General features: G+C 39.2%; 1 protein-coding gene across 2 annotated transcripts in view; it reads right to left on the minus strand.

The window, feature by feature from the left end:
* LOC144966136 (uncharacterized) overlaps nt 1–15,898 on the minus strand; it is a 54,899-nt gene extending 39,001 nt beyond the window's left edge. The window contains exon 1 of one of the 2 annotated variants that reach the window (XM_078902247.1): nt 15,480–15,898. The gene's annotated coding sequence lies outside the window, so the exon portion shown is untranslated. The remainder of the gene's footprint in view (nt 1–15,479) is intronic. The other variant, XM_078902246.1, reaches the window with a different exon arrangement.
* Nucleotides 15,899–16,641: the final 743 nt, after the last annotated feature.

Raw genomic sequence — 16,641 nt, forward strand, 5'->3', positions numbered from 1 at the left:
GGCCTATATGTTATATATATATTCACCTCACCAAACACACTGTGTATCAACAATGCAAGTAACACAGCGTGTCAATCAGGGGCGTGGTTATATTGGTTGATTTGGTGCCTGGCACAAGCATCCATCTTTTAAAAATGGATTACAGCATTAACTCATTCAACCCTAACACCGACTATATCCGTAGTTTCTCCGGGTTACTTTTACCCCATGCCTATTTATTACATTTTTCTGAGACAAATTATAGGCGTAGGTATCAAAGCTAATCATTTATGTTTTTGCATGTTAATGAAAGTTGAATAAAATTATCTATGTACATGCTCATTTTTAATATATTTTTTCCATTTTTGAAAAGTAGAAAAAAATCTCTAGGATTGAATGAGTTTTAAAGAAATAATAAAACTGAGAAATGGCAAATACCGTCCCTTACTTATTTGAGTAAGTCTTTTATTTAATTTTTTTCTTTGTTTTGTAATTACAAATATAGCACGTTTTAAGTCACCTTTTCTGATTCTGGCACCACCGTATACTGTAAGCATGCCACGCCACTGGTGTTAACACACACACACACACACACACACACACACACACATACACACTGTGTCAATTCAATAACCCGCATACAATTAATTGATTAAATCATTATCTTTTTATCTTTCACGTGACTATAACAAACAAAATCTCCGCTTTTCTATGTAAAAATCGCTCAAACGAAAATCTAGCGTTAATTTCCTGTGGCTTTCAGCGCATGCCGAAAAGCATTGGATTCCAATCTTGGAATCGGAAATCACGTTGTTAGTCGAGATTTCTTTCTAATTCCCCCCCCCCCCCCCACCCCCACACCCCCCAACCACCTTCCCTATTCTCCATTTTCAGCCCATAATGGTTACATAACTCCATTTCCCTTTGTCCCAAGGATATTTAATCAGTTAGCTCTCGTACTATGGAAAAACACATATCCAAAAAAATGTCCAGAAAACTCGTCCTTTAATTATTGCGAAGCCCCAGGTTTGAGAGTTTTTCCTAAGATGAGGGTCATTTAACCTTAAATCGATGGATGTTTGTAGAAATGAATTTCTGGCCAAATTTTTAAATACGTTTTTTTCCAGAGTATGGCAGTTAATTTGTTAATTATCTAGACATAAACTGTCGGATTGGACGATTCGAATCAGATGGAAATGAAATAGGAGAGTGATATGAATGGTTTTGTACGCCATTCACTCCATTCGGTTTTATGTCGGGGTGAACCAGATTGGAAAAAACAATTAAATTTTAAATGAAAACAGTTGGAATTGCTAAATTTAACAGTTAAGTCTAGATATGTAGTTTCGAAAACAATTAAAAAACATTTATAATATAAAGCAATATATAGGTACACATATTTGCAGATGTGAAAACCGAAAAGCGGAATAGGGTTCAACAGTCGTGACGTCATTTCCCTTGTAATGACGCAGAGTAACTTAGTAACTGGTTCAAAACTATCGGGACAATGGCGGACGCCCTTATATTATGAAATACTTCTTCGACGAGCATAAAAGTGTATCCAGATGATGTTTTGACTTTTATACATTCTAATCACATGACATGTGAAAAAGTTCTAGCCAGCATGAAGAATAAAAAGTACAGGTTTTCTTTGTTTAGAACCAAGCTGCTCGTCGCTGGGCGGACGTGACGTCAGACTATTAAATCCTATTGAGATCTGATTTAACACTGGTTTGAGAGTATTTCCATAACAACGTTGAGACCAAAACAATTTGGGTTATCAGACCTGAAAAGATGGATACGTCGAGCAATTTACACTTGACATTCTCAAAGCGCTTGACAAGAGATCCTTAGTCAATATCAACATATAAGAGAGAGAGAGCTCTAAGATTGACCTGAGTTAGAAACGATCTTTTTTGGGATCTTGGATAGCTCATACGGTAGAGTCACGCTCTCACTGGCCAGGCGAAGTTGCCGTACCAATAAGGTCGCGGGTTCAAACCCCCATCACCGCCGCGAAAATGTTTTATACTCTATTGTCTTCTGGCACTTTCCTACCCACTCATCTCTTGTTGTTACCAACATTTAACTTGTAGGTCGAGATTTGAAGTCTGTAACTCAAATCAAATTTCATAGTTTAGACTAAAAACGTATTTTCGTATAAACTAGTCTACTCTAATATATTACCGAATTGAAACGATGGGTCTCATTTGAATTTCACGGAATCGCAATAAATCGATGTAATGATTAATTTGATTCATCATCTGTGTCATCTTTTCATGATGTTTGATTCATCATCTGTGTCATCTTTTCATGATGTTTGATTCATCATCTGTGTCATCTTTTCATGATGTTTGATTCATCATCTGTGTCATCTTTTCATGATGTTTGATTCATCATCTGTGTCATCTTTTCATGATGTGTCCCCATAGCAAAGATGGTATAGATAGTTCGAAGATGACGTCACTCAAGCTTTTGTTTTTGTATTTTGCCATCCGCGTTTGTGAGTGATACTCACTAACCTGTATTACCCCGACTATAAAAGTTCATGGTTACACATAGTTTGTGTGTTGGTCCGTTATACTTCTGGATGGCAATGTTGTGAGCGTCTTAGCCAAGCGCATACTATCTATAGGATTGGTCTCACACACAAAGGAATCGATGTTGATCACGTGTACATTCGCTATTTAATCTGGAAATCCATGCCCTCCTCCCCCCTACCCCCTTGCACACACACACACAAATAAACACACACACACACACACACACACACACACCCTGTCTCTGATTGGGTAGTAAGTTATGTTGGGCCTGACGGAAAGTACATTGCAATAGGCTAGCGTCCTCCTGTCCTTAAATGAAGATAAGACTTGTTTCAACATGTCCGTTTAACGCTTTAGAAACAGGGATACAATTCGGATCATGTCTCTGATTGGGTAGTAAGTTATGTAGGGCCGGCAGAAAGTACATTGCAATAGGCTAGCGTCCTGTCCAAAATGAAATTAGGATTTGCTTCAACGTGTCTGTTTAACGCTTTAGAAACAGGGATGTATACTTCGGATCCATGATTTTTATTTTTAGAGGAATCGACACGACACCTGAAACTTAACTCTCTCCTCTCCGTCTCCTCTCTGGATTGTCACCAGACGCTTCATAGCTTGCCGATATAAGAATTAATTTTTTAAACTCTAACTCGAAAGAAAAAAAGCACATACTAAACATAATTGTGCGGCTATGTGGTCTAGTGGTATGACACTCGCTTTCGGATCGGAAGTTCCTGGGTTCGAGCCTCGGGCTCGGCGCATAGTTGAGTCCTTGGAAAAGGCTCTTTACTCACATTCTCTCACCGTACTCAAGTGTAAAATGAGTACCTGGCCGTTAACAGCGTTGTCTTTGTCCGAAAAATTGTAATATCGCCTAGCAGGCGTCATGTCCCGTCCTAATTGTTAAATGTTGCTGTTGACCAGGGACCCATTGTAAAGCGCTTTGAGCACATTTAGTGGATATTGCGCTATATAAAGCTCAATTAAACAAACAAAAAAAAAAATAAATTCACCGGACGCTTCATAGCCTACCGATATAAGAATTAATTTTTTAAACTATAACTCGAAAGAAAAAAGCACATACAAAACATAATTCTGTTCAGCGAAACAAGCTCTACAACAAAGCAGAAAGTTCTGATAACTATTGCAAGATACTTTCTTCACATTTTGTGATGTACAAAAGAAATCAGAAAAAGAAAATTGTTGGTTGTATCGTAACGAATGTGACGATTTTCCTATGGTTGGTAAGGAGAGAGTTAAATCAGATTTCATAGTTTAGACTTAAAAGTCTTTCCCCAGAAACTGGTCTACTCTGATATAATACTAGACTAGATTGAGCTGGTGGGCAACATTTAGATTTTCCTGAATGTTATTAAATCGATTAAATATTATTGTATCATCTTTACATGTTGTGTCCCGCTATTGGCTATGTGGTCTATTAGTGGTATGACAAACTCAAACTAGCCTTCGAATTGGAAGGTCCTGGGTTCCAGTTCATCTCTGAGCGGCCCATCATTGAGTCATTGGAAAAGGCTCTTTACGTAATTCTTTCACCGTACTCAAGTGTAAAATGAGAACCTGGCCGTTAACAATTTTTTTTCTGTACCTTCAAAAATCAATAAAAAATAGGATTATATGTTAAGTATTGCTGTTGGGACCCCTTTTAAAAGCGCATTGAGCACGTTTAGTGGATATTGCGCTCTTTTAAAGATCAATTTTTTATTTTAAATCTCAGCTGGTGGAGGATTCATCTCTCACACAAAGGACCCAAATATTGAACCCGAGTCTAGTCGAGGCTTTATCTAGAAACGCACCCCCCCCCCAACTTACACACACACCACTGACCCAGATTGGGTTGTTGGGTATGTTGGATCTGGCGGAAGGTACTTAACTATAGACTAGTGTCCTGTCCAAATGGAAGTTAGGATTTGCTACAAAATGTCCATTTAACGCTTTAGAAACAGAGATACACTTCGGATCCTGTCTCTGATTGGGTAGTAAGTTATGTTGGGCCTGGTAGAAAGCACTTTGCAATAGGCTAGCGTCCTATTCAAAATGAAGTTTCAACGTGTCCATTTAACGGTTTAGAAACAGGGATAAGCTCCATCTCCATGAGTTTTCTTTATAGGAAGAGACAAGACACCTGGAACTCAAATCAATTTCCATAGGGACTTATAGGGAATGAGATTAGCGGAAGAGTAGCGTCCCTTGATTGGACGTCACCTTACAGAGAGAACGTCAATTTGATTTTGCGCATGCGTCTTTCTCGTCCTCGCTTAAGGTGAAGTGTCTCAAGCCGCTTTCACCGGAAGCGAGGACGAGAGATGCATGCGCACAACCAACGTGACGTTCTCTCTCTAATAACTTTTCCGCCGGTGACGTCCAATCAAGGGACGCTACTCTTCCGCTAATCTCATTCCCTATAAGTCTTTTTCCCAGAAAAAGTATTTTCCCAGAAACTGGTTTACTCTAATATAACACCGATGTGAAACGATGGGTCAAATTCAATTGAGCTTTCATATAGCGCAATATCAACTAAACATGCTCAAAGCGCTTTACAAGGAGTCCCTGACCAACAGCAACACGTAACATTTAGAACGAGACATGACACCTGTTAGGCGACATTACATTTTTTTCCCTGACATAAACAACGCTGTTTACGACCAGGTACTCGTTTTACACCCGATCACGGTTAGAGAATGTGAGTAAAGAGCGAGGCTCGAACCCAGGACCTTGCGATCCGAAAGCGTGTGTCATACCACTAGACCACGTTATTATAGCCGCACGCTTAATAATTATTTATTTGGATTTCATTGAATTGCGTTGAATCGAATCGATTTGATGATTAGTTTGATCCTAAATGCAGTCAAGACTTTATCTGGACCCCCCCCCCCTCCCTTGCACACACACATACACACACACACACACACACACAGCCTGTCCCTGATTGGGTAGTTGGGTATGATGTTAGACCTGGAGGAAAGTACTTTACTTGGCAACAGGCGATCGACCTGTCCTAAATGAAGCTAAGACTTGCTACAAAGTTTTCGTTTCACGCTTTAGAAGCCGGAATAAACATCGGCTTCATGAGTTGTTTTTTTTTTTTTTGGGTAGGTGGTCGGGGTAGGGGGGGGGGGGGGGAGGTTCTAAGAGGCCACTCTGAGGCCGTTGACAGCGTTGTCTCTGTCGGAAAAAATGGTATTATCGCTTAACAGGCGTCATGTCTCGTTCTTTATGAATATTACGTGTTGCTGTTGGTCAGGGACCTTTTGTAAATCGCTTTGAGCGTGTTTAGTGGATATTGAGCTATATAAAAGCTCATTTCTAAGAGGCCACTCTGAGGCTACATGTTATTTATTGCCTAAGCTATCATGTTTAATTTTCAACTTTATCATGTCTCGTCTTACCTGTGGATGATATAAAATGAATATTAAAAGCCGAAGATACACACACACACACACACACACACAACCCCCCCCCCCTCCCCCTATCCCAATACACAGATACATACAATGACAAATCAGGGGGGGGGAGGGGTGGGCGTTCCGATAGCTCAGTGGAATAGAACAGTCGCTTCACAGGCAAAGAGGACGGTATGTATCAATTTAGAGTACAGTTGATACCTTTCTAATCCCCCCCCCCCCCCCCCCCAGTAGCTGCTGGTACTGTTTGATCTGATGGAACGTATTTTTTAAATTGACTATTTCAAAGGGTATTAATCAATTGCTGTTCTCTGTTTAAAGCTATAGACAAATAATAAATAATGATAATAATAATTAATTGGGGTTTTATATAGCGCAATATCCACTAAATGTGCTCAAAGCGCTTTACAATGGGTCCCTGGCCAACAGCAACATTTAACATGTAGGACGGGACATGAGGCCTGTTAGGCGGCATTACAATTTTTCGGACAAAGACAACGCTGTTTACGGCCAGGTACTCATTTTACACCGGAGTACGATGAGAAAATGTGAGTAAAGAGCCTTTTCCAAGGATTCAACTATGCACCGAGCGAGGCTCGAACCCAGGAGCTTCCAATCCGAAAGCGAGTGTCATACCACTAGACCACATCCGCACAAAAATCATGATAAAGTCTTGCTGCATTGGCCTTATAGCTCTGGAGTCAACTACTACAATCGACTCAGGTGTGAATGGGGTACACGGCTATCGGTAGTGACGGAAATTGTGGGAGTATTAATAGAAAAAGAACGCTTAACAGGCGATTAATACTGTATGGTATGGAAATATGATTCTTCTTCTTCTTCTTCTTCGTTCCCGTCACGTCACATGGTCAGTCCGGTCTGGTGAATGAAGCCCACAGTGGTCCTGAGGTCGTCCTCACTGCCGTACAGCTTCTTTGAGTATGGGGTTGGGTCAGGCCAGAAGTTCCTTCTCAACTGGTTGTACCTTGGACATTCCATTAGGACATGATATCCATTTTCATTTTCAAGTCCGCAGTCACATTGTCCAGAGGCACCTGCTCTGGACATCCTCCACATATGTTCCTTTAACTGGTTGTGTCCAGTTCTCAGTCTGAAGATGATGACCTGTTCCTTTCTGTCGAGCACCTTGATTGGGTCATTCATGTTGTATTCTGGGTGCTTCTCTCTCCATCTCTGAGACTGGATAAATTTGGCCAATTTGTTAATTTCTCCTGTTGAGTACGTTGGGGAGGGTTGCTGCATGCGACTGCCTGCCTTTGCCAGTTGGTCAGCGATCTGATTTCCAAGTATCCCACAGTGTCCTGGAATCCACTGCAGTACAATGTTGGTAAACTTGCTTAGCTTCATGAGGTCTTCCACCAAGGCGTCTATATCATCCGCAAAGGACATCATTATATCCTCCAGAATTTTCTTAGCATCTGTTAAAATCACTATGTGTCTTGGTTTTTCATTTTCTGAGAGGATTTGCTTAACAGCTTCATGGATTGCATCTGCCTCTGACTTGTAGATTGAAGTGCGAGTACCAGTCGGTTTGCTGATCTCCTTTTGTTGACCATTTGTGTACTCGATGTGCACTCCCAGGCCCCCGCACGTGTGTTCTTTATTGCATGAACCATCGGTATAGATTCTTGTCCATTTTTTTTCAGGGTAGTTTTGATCTATGCACTTCTGTACAGACTTCTTGATTTCTTCGCCGTGTTTTTGTTTTGTTGAAATGTCACCAACGGATGTCTTGATTTTCAAGTGATTTTGCCTTTTCCAAATTGGTACTCTGATATTTGTTTTGCATTTTTGGGTCATTATTTCGTCAAGTTCGTGATCTTTTTCAATTTGCTGGGCTCTTTCAATAAAGTGTTATCTTTTCAGCCGCCTAGTTTTCTTTTGTTGCGCTCTAGCGTGAAGAGGCTGATCTGTCATTGTTTTCACGTCATATGATTCCATATGGCCTTGCTTGGGGAATAAATAAAATAGTGTGAAGCCAATACTCTTCAACAGTCGTAACGTCACTTCCTTCCTAATGACGCATGGTAACTTAGTAACACTGGCTCTAAACTATCGGAACAAAACAATGGCGGACGCAGTAAGAAATATTTCTCCGGCGAGCATAAACGCGTATCCAGAGGGGTAAAACCACATACATTTGATCATTGACTTTTACACATTCTGATCACAAGGCATATTCATATTCATATTTATTCTGTTTCGTATACTTATTTACTTACAATGAGAGAACGCTTTTCTAAATTTTGTTCAGAGAGCTCTCTCTCTCTCTCTCTCTCTCTCTCTCTCTCTCTCTCTCTCTCTCTCTCACACACACACACATACAAAGTTTTAAAAAACAAACAACCAACAAACTAAAATAAATTAAAAAACAAAAACAAAATAAAAACACAGCAAAACAAAACACCCTCCCCCCCTCCAACCGAAAAAAAAACCAACAAACAAACAACAAAACAAAACACACCAACAAAAAACAAAAACAAAACAAATTAAGATAAAAAACCCAACCCATCAACCCAAGATGCTAAGCAACCAAACACTCCCACAACCGAAAGAGAATAAGTCTAGGACTCCGTCAGGTCAATTCCTATAGATAGTTCGACGATGACGTCACTCAGGTCTTTGTTATTGCTTTTTGCCATCCGCGTTTATGAGTAATGCTCACTGAGCTGTATTAACCCGACTATAAACGTTCATGGATACACACAGTTTTGTGTGTTGGTCCTTTTACTTCCGGATGGCAATGTTATGAGCTTCTTAGCCAAGCGCATACTATCTATAGATAGTATGCGTTTCGCTAAGAATTTCATAACATTGCCATCCGGAAGCATAACGGACCAACATACAAAACTATGTGTGATCATGAACTTTCATAGTCTGGATAATACCGTTTAGTGAGAATTACTCATAAACGTGGATGGCAAAAAAACAAAAAAAAAAAAAAAAAAAAAAAAAAACCCAATAACAAAGACCAGAGTGACATCATCTTCATTCTATCTATAATGTAACCCATGTAGAGCAGTAAACAAGGGAATATTCGAAGATTACTTTTCACGGCCATTCCTTTGTGTACCTTTCACAACTCAACGATATGTTCATATTGCCAGGTCTAGAACCTAAAACGTACATATATATGCAGGTCTGATAACCAAACACAATTAATTATGGGCTTGTTTTACTAGTATTGTCATGGACAATATTTTGTTGTTGTTGGTTTGAGAGCATTTCCATTACAACAATGAGACCATAACACACTGGGCTATCAGACCTGCAAATAAGTACACGTCGTCGAGAACCGAACTCGTAACAATTCCAAGCCGTTCACGTCATAAACGGTAACGTTCACGTCATAAACCGTAACGTTCACGTCATAAACCGTAACGTTCACGTCATAAACCGTAACGTTCACGTCATAAACCGTAACGTTCACGTCATAAACCGTAACGTTCACGTCATAAACCGTGACGTTCACGTCATAAACCGTAACGTTCACGTCATAAACGGTAACGTTAACGTCATAAACGGTACCGTGAACGTCATCGATTCATCGATCAAAGTGGATGAAAGGATTCATCGTCCTTCATATCATATAAATATGAACCATGAATCTCAAGGGAAAGTTCATGACTGATAATCATGGTGTGCTGATGTCTTGTCGACATAATTTATTACACCCCCCTAAGGCCCGCCTCACACTGACAAAACGCCTTTTAAAAAATACGACTAAGGTCCGCCTCACACCAACAAAACGTCTTTTGAAAATTAATTACGACTAAGCTTGTATTATGACATTAAAAATAATTTGTATTGGCATCTGTCTCATTGCAACATTTATACCGCTTGGAGACAGTTTGTCATATTTACGGTTATATGTTTGTTTGTTTTAAAGGGTTTTATGTGCGGCTATGTGGTCTTGTGGTATGACACTCGCTTTCGGATCGGAAGGTCCTGGGTTCGAGCCTCGCGCTCGGCGCATAGTTGAGTCCTTGGAAAAGGCTCTTTACTCACATTCTCTCACAGTACTCAGGTGTAAAATGAGTACCTGGTCGTTAACAGCGTTGTCTTTGTCCGAAAAATTGTAATATCGCCTAACAGGCGTCATGTCCCATCCTACATGTTAAATGTTGCTGTTGACCAGGACCCCTTGTAAAGCGCTTTGAGCACATTTAGTGGATATTGCTCTATATAAAGCTCAATTTTTTTTATGGCGCTTGCAACACATATCAGCGCCAGTAAAGGGGGGAATATGGGAAAGTAAAAAGTAGTTATAGAATTATAATTAAAAAACCCAAGAAAAGGTAAAACAAAGGGGAATGGTACAAATAGGGAATTGGAGATTCCAAGAGCATACCATCAATATACTTGGTTTGAGATCACTTAAAAGTCTCATCCAGACGCGAGCACAGGTCCCCACTAAGAGGAATAATAATACATAATAGAGAGATGATTTACAAGGAAAAAAAATATCATCTCCCAAAACAATAACTATACATTTGACTGTCTCCCTTTCAGCCAGGGTATCCGGCCAGGTCCAGGGCAAAACCAAGTAATCTCATTCCAAGACAAAGACAGAAAGCAAGCTGGAAAACAGATATAGGGAGATAGAAGACACAGTATGTACCTCCCTGCCCATTATGGGAGGTCAGGAACCCCACCCAGTATACGGTTTTAAAATTTTAATGATAGTAGTAGTAGTAGTAGTAGTAGTAGTAGTAGTAGTAGTAGTAGTAATAGTGGTAGTAGTAGTAGTAGTAGTAGTAGTAGTAGTAGTAGTAGTTGTTGTTGTTGTTGTAGTAGTAGAAGTAGTAGTAGAAGTAGTAGTAGTAATGATAATAATAATAATAATAATAATAATAATAATAATAATAATAATAATAATAATAATAATAATAATAATAATAATAATAATAATAATAATGATAATAATAATAATAATAATAAAAATAATAATAATAATAATAAATATCACTTATTTTTCCGCTTTACCACGTCTAAACAGGCACTAAGCGCCTTGCCTTGACATCATTTGAAACAAACACATTGCACATAAACAAACAACAGATCATTAATTGATCATATTATTATATCTCTAGCCCAAACAAAAAATAGATTTAAAAAACAAAACAAAAAACAACCCCCCCCCCCCAAAAAAAAACAACAAAAAAAAAAACAACAAAAATATAGAAGTTCTGACCAAAATGAAATAAAAAAAGGTGTTTTGTCTATGATCAGGTATTTAGTCCCCCCCCCCCCCACGTCCATATTTAATAACCCGGTAATAAAATGACAATCGCTAACATGGGCTGAATGGCCGTATTCATCTTATCAGGAGGAGAGATCGTGCCTTGAATACTGTCAATAACTCCTACTGGTCTAGCACTTTCTTTGGACAAAATCCTCACCGGAGATCTTCCCTTTCTTGTGCGGTCGGTATTTTTTGATTCTGATCTGTAGGTCTTAAGTTCGAGTCCCGCTCTGTTGTGGATGGCACAACGTCGAGTCATTGAAATAGGTTCTTTGCTGACATTCCCTCACCGCACTCAGGTGTAAAAAGAGCACCTAACATGGTTGTACGTGTATTTGTGGTAAAATAAACCCTACTGTAATCGTGCCTTGAAGATGTCTAGTCTCTTCTTCCATGTTAAGTGTTCCTGTTAGCTTAGGACCCCATGTAAAGCATTTTGAGCAGCACATTAAGTGCATTTTTTTCTGCCTGAAATGTTAAAACTCGTAGCGGTTTTGAAAAATGAAGGGTAGTTGGCTATAATCAATTCTACAGCTTTACAATTTGTCTTCGAATGAATTAAATTGCACTTCAAACATACAGACCAGCAAAAGGAGAGAGAGCGAGAGAGAGAGAGAGAGAGAGAGAGAGGGAGAGAGAGAGAGAGAGAAAGAGAGAGAAGGAGACCGAAAGAGAGAGAGAGAGAGAGAGAGAAAGATAGAGAGAGAAGGTGACCGAAAGAGGAAGAGAGAGATAGAGTAAGAGAGAGAGAGAGAGAGAGAGAGAGAGAGAGAGAGAGAGAGAGAGAGGGGGGGGGGAAGAAAAGGTAAGAGAGAGGGAGGGACAGTGACGGAGAAAAGGGGAAGATAATGAGAGAGAGAATGAGAGTGATACAGACCTCCACACAGACACCCCCCCCCCACAAACGCACACACACACACACACACACACACACACACACACACAAAGATGAGCATACCAGGGAATAATTAAGGGGTGAGAGAAATTGGAAGGGTAAAAGATGGATGAGAGAGAGAAATGTTGGTGACAGAGAACCACACACACACACACACACACACACACACACACACATATAAATATATACATATATATATATATATATATATATATATATATATATATATCTATATAATATAAACACTAAATATGCAACCTATGCCTATAGAGAAATATCATATAGTAAAAAAGAAACAACCCAAAACGCCAAACTATAACAGAAAGAGAGATATTCAGCACGTCCATTCACAGGAAAAAATGTTTACCTGTTACACACTACACAACCCAATGATACAACTACTACACCAAACGACCCCTCCTCCAACACTACACCACACCCAGTTTGCATTCATATACACATACACGATACACACACACATGAACAACCTATATCCGGAAACAACATCGGCGCCAACTGACAAGACACAACATCAACAACGTTCCTCCCAGACACCTCTAAACGACCTCCCTGACGACTCCAGGAATTCTGGACGAAACACCGTTGTTGGAGAATGTGTAAAATGTCGAGGTGAGAACAAATAAATTTATATATATATTTATATATATGATATATATATATATATATATATATATATATAGAGAGAGAGAGAGAGAGAGAGAGAGGGAGAGGGGGGGGGGGGGACGGATAGACATATAAAGAATGAGGGGGAAAGATAGATTGACGGGAGAGAGAAAGGATAGACAGAGAGTGACGAATACACACACACACACATACACACACACACACACACACACATATATATATATATATATATCTATAAAAGGACAAATCATGTGACCCAACGTCTCGAAACGGTATTATGTCGGGATGAATCAGACCCTTGGGGGTCCCGATAGCTCAGTTGGTAAAACACTCGCTTCAAACGCAAAGATACCGAGATTGATCCCGGGTTCAGTCGAGATTTTTTTCCACCCCCCCCCAACCCCCTTTCCACCCAGGTCTGTTTGATTTGGCAGAAAGTACTTTGCGATAATCTAGCGTCCTATCCACAGGTTAGCAAGCAATTGCTATTGTCCGTTTCACGCTATAGAAACCGGGATAAACTCCGGCTCCATAGGCTGAATGGCTCTGAAGGACTACTTTTACTTTTTTGGGAATAAAAACCCTGAAAAGTAAATTTGGAATTAAGATGATAAGAAATATGAACGTCTTGTCTTTTGCACTGTGTGAAACTGTACATTTATTCTCCATCATAATGAAAAGAAATGTTCATTTTTCACAAATCTGTGGCAGACCCATAACAAGCATATACACTACGGTAAACAAAGACCTCAAGCGCCTCGATGACACACAAGAAGTGAGATGCGAAAAGGATTTAGAACACCTGAGATTCATCACAGCAGACCCCGCCCGCGTCATCAATGGAAAGAACTCACTCAACAAATCAGAGAAGCTGCCAAAGCGTTGGCCCAGTCCAAAGATTAGGAGACGATCGGCAATGAGTCAAGTAAGTCAAGCGGCAAAAAATTGAATTCGATTTCCAGCAGCGAGTTAATTCGTAGCCATCGTTATGTTATAGCCTGATCGTGGCCTTCGTAAAGTTATGGCCTGATACTGACCAAAAAATGACGTCAAAATGCCAGTCTTTTGCCACAAAAGAAAACAAATCGTGAGTTGTATTCACTAGTTCAACCAATGAAATAACTTGTCTCCATGAGCTCTACTAACGACAACTCACTAGGCGGTGCAAAAACCAAATAATGACGTCAAACTGCCAGTCTTTTTGGATTTCAGTATCAGGCTATAACATAACGATGGCTACGGCCTGATACTGAAATCCAAAGGGACTGGCAGTTTGACGTCATTATTTGGATTTTGCGCCGCCTAGTGAGTTGTCGTTAGTAGTGCTCGTGGAAACAAGTTATTTCATTGGTTGAAGTATTGAATACAACTCACGATTTGTTTTCTTTTGTGGCCAAAGACTGGCATTTTGACGTCAAATTTTTGGTCAGTGTCAGGCTATAAGTTAACGATGGCTACGGTCAGACCCCGAGTTATCAGTGGAAAGAACTCACTCAACAAATCAGAGAAGCTGTCAAAGCGTCCTCCCAGTCCGAAGATTAGAAGGCAATCGGCAACAAGTCAAGTAAGTCAAGTGGCAAAAAATTGAATTCGATTTCCAGCAGCGAGTTAATTCTAACATAATATGAATCGCTTTGGGGCGATGGGAATCAAATAATAATAATTTCATTGTTGGGGTTTTGCTAAAAATAGAAACCAATATTTGCTTTGGAACATGAAGAGATAAGGACACGATCGAAGCTGGGAATTCTATGAACATTTGATTATTAGTATTCTATTATATTATTTATTGACTATACGATTAAAAAAAACAACACAGTTTGGACAGAAATAGGGAATGAGATTAGCGGAAGAGTAGCGTCCCTTGATTGGACGTCACGTTACAGAGAGAACGTCAATTTGATTTTGCGCATGCATCTCTCTCGTCCTAGCTTTCGGTGAAGTGTCTCATGCCGCTAGACCACATAGCCGCAAAAATACGTGAGTGAACTTATTTATATTTATATTTATTTATATATTGTATACTGTGCGGCTATGTGGTCTAGTGGTATGATACTCGCTTTCCGATCAGAAGGTCCTGGGTTTCAGCTTCACTCGGCGCATAGTTGAGTCCTTGGAAAATGCTATTTACTCACATTCTCTCACTATACTCCGGGTTATAATGAGTACCAGGCCGTTAACAGCGTTGTTTTGTTCGGAAAAAAACAACGTAATATCGCCTAACAGGCGTCATGTCTCATCGTAAATGTTAAGTGTTGCTGTTGGCCTGGGACCCCTTGTAAAACGCTTTGCGACTTCGAGTGGATATTGCGCTATATAAAAACTCTCAATCAATCGTAATACTAAAGCAAACAAAGGCACTGATTTCAAAGCAGTAAAGAGTAAAAATGCCTTTTCCAAGGACTCAACTATGCGTCCACACAGAGCGGGATTCGAGCCCAGGACCTTCCGATCCGAAGGCGAGTGTCATACCACTAGACCACATAGCAACACCAATATTAATTTAGTAGTAGCAAGATTACTATTATCACAAACGTACAGAAGAAATACTAGGATCTCTAAATTATAAACTTTTTACTAACTACGCATTCTGATGTTGGGTCAGATATTATTAAAAAACAAGTTAAATAATTGGAAATCAATAAGAAATAGCCAAAAGTAATCCGAATTATCATCAATTCACATCATATTCTACGCGCTTATCACAAACGTTGCTGTAGAAAACTTACCTTTGTCAAATAAGTTGTTCGGAAAAAAATTATATCAGAATTTCATTTATCAATCTAAATGTTTTTTCCATACTCTTTCTATCCAGTTCTAAAATGAAACACTAGAGATTTTAGCTCATATTCCATTGTATGAAATTCCGACTCCAGGCAATAGCAATTTTACATTTTTATATGCGTTACTATAGGAAGAAAAGAAGTCCTGGAAATATAGCCAGCTCAAATATCATAACACGTCATGTTTAAAAACAACAACAATTAGTTATCACAAAAAGAATAACAGATTATGGTTATAAAATTATGATTGTAAAATCGGAAAATGGTTTAATACTGTCGATTTCGTGCTTTTAAATCCACTAACAATGAAACGAGTTAGCGCCAATCTGTACACATTGCCCAAGAACTATGATGTTGACTTTGGTGGAGAGTGCCATAATAAAGGTGGGCCATAATGTAGTCATTATTACACTAGGGGGTGCAGGGTGTACACTCAGTGGAAAACATTCCAACTGTCTCTTATGCTGATTTCGCTTGTAATATATTTTTAAAAAATAGAATCACTTGCGTGAATTTTGTTTTGGTGAAAATGTCTATATATTGTTGTCAATGCTTGTTCTTCTTATATATTTGTTGTTGCTGTAGCTGTTTAAGTTGATTTCATTGGTCTTGTTGTTGTTGTTGTTGCTGTTGTTGTTGTTGTTGTTGTTCTTCTTCTTCTTCTTCTTCTTCTTCTTCTTCTTCTTCTTCTACTACTACTACTACTACTACTACTACTACTACTACTACTACTACTACTACTACTACTACCACTACTACTACTACTACTACTACTACTACTACTACTACTACTACTACTAATACTACTACTACTACTACTACTACTACTACTACTACTACTACTATCTACCACTACTACAACTACTACTACTACTACTACTACCACTACTACTCCTACTAATACTACTACTACTACTACTACTACTACCACTACTACTACTACTACTACTACTACTACATACTACTACTACTACTACTACTACTACTACTACTACCACTACTACTACTACTACTACTACTACTATACTACTACTACTACTACTACTACTACTACTACTACTACACTACTACTACTACTACTACTACTACTACTACTACTACTACTACT

Source organism: Berghia stephanieae, chromosome 2, assembly GCF_034508935.2.
Source record: "Berghia stephanieae isolate SIO BIC M18660-M18661 chromosome 2, UCSD_Bste_1.3, whole genome shotgun sequence".
Classification (NCBI taxonomy): Eukaryota; Metazoa; Mollusca; class Gastropoda; order Nudibranchia; family Aeolidiidae; genus Berghia; species Berghia stephanieae.